The sequence below is a fragment of the Protopterus annectens genome, chromosome 6.part0 (assembly GCF_019279795.1).
Source record: "Protopterus annectens isolate FY-2018-M chromosome 6.part0, PAN1.0, whole genome shotgun sequence".
Taxonomy (NCBI): Eukaryota; Metazoa; Chordata; order Ceratodontiformes; family Protopteridae; genus Protopterus; species Protopterus annectens.
Genome location: NC_056737.1, coordinates 1465370828 through 1465380827, shown reverse-complemented (window position 1 = coordinate 1465380827; position 10000 = coordinate 1465370828). Strand labels below are relative to the sequence as shown.

Sequence of the window (10000 nt, the reverse complement as noted above, 5' to 3'; positions counted from 1 at the left end):
GTTTGAAATTAATTATTTCTTTCAAACAATTTTTAATGATACTTTTCAGTTAACCAAGTCGTTAGTTTTGTTTAATGTACCCGTACCACAATGTGTCCCAAAAATAAAATATCCTTTACTTTGGACATTGCTTACCATTGCATGTAAAGCCATAACAACTTACTGGAAGAATAAAACACCACAAACTTTTCATGATTTCAAGAAAATCACAGTTTTCATGTCTCAAATGAAGGTAGCAACCATAAAGAAAAGAACTGATAAGACAACATCATACATCATTTATTGGCAGAAAGTGACGAAATATTGGACAAAACAAATTGATCTGATTAGTCAGCACAGCATCTTAATACAAATTGCCTTTTGTATAGAAACTGATGCTATAGAGTGTATACTTAGGCAATTGTATATAGTTTCTTTTGTAAATAGTTGACTAGTTGATTATGTTATATTATTTTATGTTTCACTATTTATGGTTGAATCTATTTGAGGATATGGAAAGCATTTTAATAAAAATTGCTTTGAGTAAAAAAAAAAGAAATGATTTGTCTTATTCTTTTAAAACAAAGAAGTGCCTACTGACTATCGTGTTTGTGGGGGGGGGGGGCACTATAAGGCCTTTCAAGGGACTGTAAATAATCAGTGTGTGCATTTTACATGCAACTGCCTTATTTATTTATTTTTATTTATTTAACATTTGTTAACTGGGAAAGTCCGACTTGGAACAAAGCCAATTTTCAGCGGAGGCCCGGGGAGAAAGGCTCCAGATGCATGTCTTTGTAATGTAGGAGGAAACCGGAGCACCTGGAGGAAACCCACACAAATGCAGGCAGCCATGGCCTAAAGCTAAATTCCAAAAAGTGCATAGCCATCCCCTTTGGGAAAAACAAAGTGCCCAGAAATTACCACATAGGTGGTAATCCATTAAGTACGAAAGAAGTAATTAGGGATTTGGGGACCCAAGTAGATAGCAATCTCTCCTTTGACAATCACATTGCCAAAGTGGTTAGAAAGACCTTCTATATAGCCCACCTTATCACGAAAGGGTTCACATTCTACTCATCACTCATCAGGCCCATAATTGAATACAGTGCCCCATTTGGGATGTACCTTACCCGACACCTGCAGCAACTGGAAAGACCCCAAAAGTACCTCACCAAGAGGATCAAGGGACTCAAACAGATGCCCTACGCAGTTAGGCTAAAGAAACACCAGCTCTACTCAGTTGCTTACTGCCTACTCAGAGGCGATCTGTGCTTGACGTATAAAGCCATGTCCAAACCAGAATTAATGGACATGCTCCACCTCAAGAAATCCAAATCCCTTAGAGCTACATGCTCCAGGGACTTAAACCTCAGCACAGAAATAAATAGGACATGCTGGAGGGACAGATTCATATCCCAGAGGCTCCCCTTACTCTGGAACAAAATCCCAGTCCATGTTAGGCAGAGCCCCTCAATGACCCTCTTCAAGAGAAATCTTGACGAGTGGATGGGAGATTATAGGTTTACCCCTGGGATCTCTTCTGTGTCCCTACTAGACAGAGGCACAGTAAACTAACCTTAAAAGGTCTATCTTCTGTGACCTACTATACAGAGGCACAGTCAACTAATCTAAAAGGGTGGTGAAAGCCAAGCACACTCTGGCTAGGCTTATAAATGCCCTAGGGCAGATAGCCTAGTATCAACCTATGAACCTATGACTGCAGCACACATTGTACTGAGGATTCTGAAAATCTGCACTCCTGTATTTCTACTGTCAACGTCAACAGTTCTTCAACTTTCAGATAAGGAACATTCCTTTTCATAGAAAAAATAATTGATAAAGCTCCAGTCTGCAGTTTGGTCAAGTCTCTATTAATATCCGCACTTGTTTGGCAAAAAATTGCCCTTCTACCTGTCTCAGTCATCCAGTCAAATTTATTTAGGAAGCCTAATCCCAGGATTGTGGCAATAAGCAATGTTGATAATGCAGCTGTAATACTAACTTTGAAAGATTTATTGAAATAATCCTGGCTGCCAAATGAATGTTTCAGGTGTCTATCATGCCACCTGTATGGAATTACAGTGTTTCTTTCTTCTAGCTTATAAGATGCTTAACCACTTTTCTCTTTCACTGTTCCTGGAATCCAGTTTCATCCTCTTCTAGTGGTATTCCGAAAGTAAGCATATCAGAAATGGCTAAGGACTATTCACTGCTTCTTCATCCTTGTAGACACTTAGTACATTTTTCTACAGACAGCAGTGGAAGTATCTGGTTTAATCAAAACATGTTTATTGAACATATATCTGTTCATAAACAGACTAATATGAAGGTGCATCAAAACAAGGAATGTCGGTTTGTACGTGAACATATTCCTGCCACTCTCTCTCTCTCTCTCTCTCTATATATATATATATATATATATATATATATATATATATTAAATCCCAAACGCACAGGATCCCGACATCCCGATGCCCAAAATACCGAGACAAAATGCCCGAAACCCCACATTACCGAAACGTTGAAAGCATGAAATTCAAAATCACAAAACTAATACATACATACAACACACTCACAAACATACATACACCCTCCCCCATAACCAAACCACCCTACACTAAAGACTGTGCCCCCCACACCCCCTACTTTATTATTCTAACTCCGAGATCGCACAGGCAAACTCACACCCACACATTACAGTCCCTCACACACACTCACACACATACACACACACACACACACACACACACACACACACACACACACACACACACACACACACACACACACACACACACACACACAGCACAGTCACAGCACACACTTACACACACTAAAGCCCCTCACAAACACACTTACACACACATACTTACCTTAACCGCAACACCAGAAGCGCTAACTCAAAATCCCTTAACATCGAGATTTTGAATTTCACGCTTTCAATGTTTTGGTAATGTGGGGTTTCGGGCATTTTATCTCGGTATTTTGGGCTTTGGGATTTTGTGCATTTGGGATTTAGTAAGGAACCTATATATATATATATATATATATATATATATATATATATATATATATATACATGGATGCGTTTAAGGTGGAGGTGTGATTACATCAAGGATCAGCTCTGAGCCCTTTCTTATTTGCAATGGTGATGGACAGGTTGACAGATGAGATCAGACAGGAGTCCCTGTGGACTATGATGTTTGCTGATGACATTGTGATCTGTAGTGAGAGTAGGGTACAGATGGAGGAGACCCTGGATAGGTGGAGATATGCTCTAGAGAGAAGAGGAATGAAGGTAGCAGGACTAAGACAGAATATATGTGTGTGAATGAGAGGGAGGATAGAGGAATGGTGAGGATGCAGGGAGTAGAGGTGGCGAAGGTGGATGAGTTTAAATACTTGGGATCAACAGTTCACAGTAATGGTGAGTGTGGAAGAGAGGTGAAGAAGAGAGTACAGGCAGGATGAAGTGGGTGGAGAAGAGTGTCAGGAGTGATTTGTGCCAGACGAGTACCAGTAAGAGTGAAAGGGAAGGTCTACAAGAAGGTAGTGAGACCAGCTATGTTATATGTGTTGGAGACAGTGGCATTGACAAAAAGGCAAGAGTCAGAGCTTGAAGTGGCAGAGCTGAAGATGTTAAGATTTGCACAGGGTGTGATGAGGATGGACAGGATTAGGAATAAGCATATTAGAGGGTCAACCCAGGTTGGAAGGTTTGGAGACAAAGCCAGAGAGGCAAGATTACGTTAGTTTGAGCATGTGCTGAGGAGGGATGCAGAGTATATTGGCAAAAAGATGCTAAGGATGAAGCTGCCAGGTAACAGGAAAAGAGGAAGGCCTAAGATAAGGTTTATGGATGTGGTTTGAGAGGACATGCAGCTGGTTGGTGTGACAGAGCAAGATGCAGAGGACGGGAAGAAATAGAAACAGTTATCTGCTGGGACGATCCCTAACGGGAGCAGCCAAAAGAAGAAGAAGATATATATGTAAGTGTATATTTGTCTGTGTGTGTGTGTGTGTGTGTGTGTGTGTGTGTGTGTGTGTGTGTGTGTGTGTGTGTGTGTGTATATAGATATATATATAGATATATATATATATATATATATATATATATATATATATATATATATATATATATATATATATATATATATATATATATATATATATATATATATATATATATATATATATATATATATATATATATATATATATATACATATATATATATATATATATATATATATATATATATATATATATATATATATATATATATATCTAGAGAGAGAGAGAGATGTATGTAGATATAAATGTGTCCACCATCCTGTTTTTAGCTGAATGGCCAAGAAAACTAAAACAGCATAGGATACAACTTTACTTCTTGCAGTAATGACATTCTTTAGATGTGAAGTGAGTTCTTTAATTGAGCTGAACCCAAAATGTTTTCCACTCATTCACATTTTCACATTTGTGGCTGACATGGATTCCTTGATGGGCTTGACTATATTAGCCGAGGAATAGATTTTCTTTATGTCATGAACAGATATTCAGTTTATGTTTTGTTTTTTTTTCTGAAGCCAGTATCTGGACATTTGATGTGAAAGTTTACTTTTACTTTTCAGGATTCAGTATAAGACCTTTGGCCAATACTTCAGGAGTAATTGTTTCATTTTTCTCATGCCTAACAAACAATCTGGTTATACTACTGATATACCTCATAGAAGTCTCTATACTTTTGTGCAAAACTAAGTAGCTGAACATCTCATACAGCAGTATGCTATAAACAAACCTGTATACCTATTAATGGTCATCTATCCACAACCTGCTTTTCCCATATTAATGTTCATGAACTTCTTGACTCCATTTCTGACAGGCTGAGGCAGGTCACTGTCTGAGAAGAGCATTCCTTCGCTAAAAAAAAAAAAAAAAAAAAATCCACACCTCTTCCTAAGTCAGCAAGTATTGATGTTTTGTTCAATGTATCATCTCAAATGCACAAAAGTGTCCATTTGTCACTGAAACTGCCAGTGCAGGCAAGTTACTATGATTTACTTTGGTGAGTGTGTTCGGTTATATTTTAAACTGCCTATCTTTTCCCAGCTTTCTTTTTCAGAGTAAATGGAATAAGACATCTCTTAAATATCTTTGGAAAAGTATCATTCTTCGCCAAGGCAACAGGTTTGTTGTTATACAGGGTGTTCAATTCTGCTTTAAGACTGCCTGTATGCAACTTTTGCGTCCTCTTAGTGGACATGTGATCACCATTACATTCTGACTTAAATGTTTAATATGTCCTTCTTGCAGTCTTTTTTTATGAGAGTTCTTTTAAAGTTTGGATTGTAGCACTGAAGCCATCCCTTAAAGACATCATTGGTGTATACAGTGCATTTTAACATGAGTGCACAAGTGTTTACCTTCACAGTGCTCGCAGTGTGCGTACTTCGTGTCACTTACTTTGGTTATTATCTCACTTCAGGGTTAAAGTTTTATAAAAATCCAGAAATGCAAGTTAAAAAAGAATGAATAAGGTACCTCAGTTCCACTTTAATATGTTTTTCAATTTATAATTTACAGACTTCTTATTATGCTAGTAATGATTTGATTATCTGTTTTCGGTTTAAAAGTGATTTACTACCTCTAAAATTACCTATTAGCCAAAAATGGTGCAAATGTTAGGCCATTCCACTAATAAATACTTAACCCCTAAAACAGGATGAACATTGACATAGTGAACATCTCACCATCTGAATAAGGAAATAAAATTATCTTAGTGAACAGACATCTAGAAAGGACATAAAGCATAACTGAAAACTGCCAAGTCCAGCTTCAGGGCTCAGCAGGTAATGGTGGAACAAATGCCAAGCATGAGTAAGGAAAAGGCATAAACCTGCTCTTCTCTTTCAGATGGCAAGGTATAGGAGCATGCAGGGGCATACTGCAGTCCTTATGGAATTCAGCCAGTTCTATATAATCTGAATACCTTCTGTCTTCATTATTTGATCACTCGATTTAGGCCTCTCCATGTGAGATTACTGGTATGATAAAGAGATGACCTAAAAGACAAAACCAGCATGTGGTTGTCTTGACCTCCCTGTTTGCGAGGTATAATCTACTTCCATGATAACAGCTACAAAACAGGAATGAGAACACACTCAGGGATAAAAACTGCATTAATGATTTGTGCAGTAATATAATATTCCAGCTTTCTGCCTGAAAGCATTTATTTTGAGTGGCTTGGTTAGCAATACCACATGTCACATCCCAGTTAAAATCATTTGGCCCCATCTCTTGGACAGTTATTCTTTCATTCATTCACCAGACTGCCACCCTTTTTAAGCTGTTTGTTTGAGATGTTTTCTTGTACTTCTTGAAGGTTTTGTATTAGCCGAGGCACTAGAGAGAGAATAAAGCTTTTTTGTGTTGGCACGGGTTCCTGCCATTGGCTGTTTGGCATTTTGTTTAGCGTTTTTTGTTTTTTTGCCACTTTTATTATGCTGGCCCGCATACACTCTGTTGAATCATCCCATCTCTTCCCCTCCTCAATATAGTCAGAGGAGGGGTAGCTCATATAAGTGTAATTGATCAGCTTGTTGTTGCTGTCTCTGCACAATATACTACAGCTGGGCTAATAGGAAACAAGGTGCTCTGTAATAATGGCATGCATACTCAATATGCTCCCCTGTATGTCACCAATGTACTGTAGACAGTCTAAGTATCACTAAAGCTGACACAGTGCATACATTTTCCGGATTCTGTGTTATCCCTACCAAAATGTGACTGCTCCTTCTTCATGCAGGAATCCTCTGTGTTTCCTCCCATCTGTTCAGTATAAGACTGAATAATATCTGCAAAGCCAGCAATAGTAAATTTGGGATATAAAGTTGTCTGAGTAATTGTATTATTAGACCACTGCAACTGCTTGCCTTATATTCCAAAGCAAGGGACTGACATGCTGACTTCTGCATTGTATTTCTGGGGAGATATCCTGTTGTAAAAGTACTTTATACATCATTGTCACTCCAAGGCAAGTACAAATATGACTCAGTCATTGTCCATGCTGGTGTGAATGACCTGAGACGTACCTCCCTGGACTACATGAAAAGAGACATAAAGGAGCTCTCTGAGCATGTAGCCCAGGCCGGTATGACCCTGACCTTGAGTAGCATCTTACCCTCACCAAGAATGATGCCACAATATGAAGACAAGATGATCAATTTCAACAATTGGCTAAGTACTGGTGTCATTCAAAGGGGATCCAATGCCTGTCAGCTTGGGATGATATGCTCGACAAGCCACGATGCTTCGCTAGGGACGGCTTGCACCTGTCACCCCTGGGCTTTCGGATATTGGCAAAGGCTCTTGCTACCCCATAGTGCCTTTTTAGGCAAGGCTCAAAAGACAAACCCACCTCCATAGGTATCACAAGGGATAAGAAACTAAGAGTAATGCTACTCAACGCCAGAAGTCTAAACCTCAAGATGCATGCACTCGAAACTCTCCTTAGCATGGAGAACATCAATATCTGTGCAGTAACAGAAACCTGGTTCAGGGCTCCCGAGAGCACCCCAGCACTACCAGGTTATACCTCATACCATGCTTTTCGGCCCCAAAACTTGGACCGAACCACAAAAGGAGGGGGAGTATCGATATTCATCAAAGATACCCACACCTCCAGGTTGGTGGCAAAGCACGAAGCATCAGAGACTATCCATGTGCAACTAACAGTGGGTAAAACTGCCTTCCAGTTTATAGCCTGCTACAGACCACCCTCCCAAACCCAGGAACCCCACTCGGCCTTCCTGAGAACACTGGAAAATATGAAGGTCTCTCCAAACACCATTATATTGGGCGACTTCAACTACCCAAACATAGACTGGGAGCATTACTCTAGCTCCAACACCCTAGTCCAAAGGTTCCTAGAATTTATAAACTCAAATGCTATGGAACAACTTGTTACCACTCCCACAAGAGGGGAAAACATACTGAACCTGATCATCACCAACATGGGGACTCTATGCTCCAGACCAGAAGTGTATCCCTCACTGGTAAGATCAGACCATAAACTAATCTCACTGGATATTCACATCCCGACCCCACCCCCTTCCCAGAAAACCACAGTGAAAAACTTCTCTAAAGCAAATTTCACACTCCTCAAAACTGAGGTGGAATCCTTCAAAGCCCCCGGGCCTCTGGAAAATACAGCCCAGACCGCAGAATCCTTTATAAACGCATTCTATGAACACCTTCAGGAATGCATGGATCATGCGATCCCAAATAAAACCAAGACCCAATCCTCCAAAGGCAGACGTCCTGTCTGGTGGACCCCAGCCATAAACAAACTATACAATAGAAGGAGAAAGCTACTAAATGATAGAGCAAAATCCCAAAAAGGGAAGGCATCACTGATAAGTATTAGCAAAAAACTACGGGCACACATAAAATTGTCTAAGGCCAGCTTCGAGAGAAAAATTGCACAGGACACTAAGGATAATCACAAAGCTTTCTTTAGTTATGCTAGGAACCTAGGTGGTATTTCCCAAATATGCTCAGAATTAGTCCAAAATGTCAAAAATACACCAAACCCACAGACATTGCCAACATCCTAGCTGACAAGTTCAGCGCAAACTTCTCCCCCCCCCACCAAAAGGGCAAATATCTATCCCAGCAGAGTGCTGCCCCCCTGACATCTCAGATGCTCGGTAACAGCCGCCCTCTCCAAAGCAAAAAACACAGCATCAATGGGACTAGACGGTGTCCTGGGCTGCGTCCTACATGAACTCCAAGAAGAGCTAAACCCAAACATAAAACTACTGTTCAGTCTCAGCCTTACTACAGGATATGTGCCCAAAGAGTGGGGTACAGCAACAGTGGTCCCTCTCCATAAAAGTGGTGCCTCAACGGATCCTGGAAACTATCTCCCCATAAGCCTGACTAGCTTGGTCTGCAAAGCTATGGAAAGGATCGTCATGGACCTCATAAATAAAGATATTGGGGACCTACGAACACTGGATCCTACCTAGTTCGGCTTTGTTAAGGGCAGATCCTGCCTCTTAAACCTGGTTGATTTCTTTGAAACAGTCACCAAGGCCATTGGCGAGGGGAAGGTGGTCCACACAGCCTACCTGGACCTCACAAAAGCCTTCGATACAATACCCCACTCGGGCATTATAGATAAGCTCACCAGCTTAAATATAAACCCCTATGTCACTAGATGGATTGCAAACTGGCTCAAGGACAGAACCCACATGGTTAGAATTGCTGGAGCCATGTCAGACTCCAAACCAGTTACAAGTGGTGTCCCACAAGGCTCAGTCCTGGGACCTCTCTTGTTCGGTATATATTTCTCGGAGGTACAGGCCAACATGGAAGGACTGTGACTGACCAAGTTCACAGATGACTGCAAACTGGGCACCATAATCGACTCTCCAGCCGACACAAGCATCCTCCAAAAGGGCCTCATAGAAACAGACAACTGGTGCCAGAGCCATGGCCTCAAGCTAAATGCCAAAAAGTGTATAGTCATCCCCTTTGGCAAAAACAAAGTGCCCACAAATTACCACATAGGTGGTAATCCATTAAGTACAGAAGAAGTAATTAGGGACCTGGGGACCCAAGTTGATAGCAATCTCTCATTTGAAAACCACGTGGCCAAAGTGGTTAGAAAAACATTTTATATAGCCCACCTAATCATGAAGAGATTCACATCTAGATCAGGGGACATCATCGTGCCTCTTTACTCATCCCTCATCAGGCCCATAATTGAGTACAATGCCCCTTTTGGTATGTACCTTACCAGACACCTGCAGCAACTGGAAAGACCCCAAAAGTACCTCACCAAGAGGATCAAAGGGCTCAAACAGATGCCATATGCTGCCCGGTTAAAAAAACTCCAGCTCTACTCAGTGGCATACCGCCTGTTCAGAGGCGATCTGTGCCTGACGTACAAAGCCATGTTCAACCCGGAATTAATGGACATGCTGCACCTCAGAAAATCCAAATCCCATCGAGC

The 10000-nt window shown here is 40.7% G+C and overlaps 1 protein-coding gene across 1 annotated transcript in view; it reads left to right on the top strand.

The window, feature by feature from the left end:
* The window catches only part of LRP1B (LDL receptor related protein 1B), a gene marked incomplete at its 5' end in the record, with an annotated part of 5941474 nt that overhangs the window by 5565885 nt on the left and 365589 nt on the right, over window positions 1–10000 (top strand). The window lies entirely within an intron of this gene.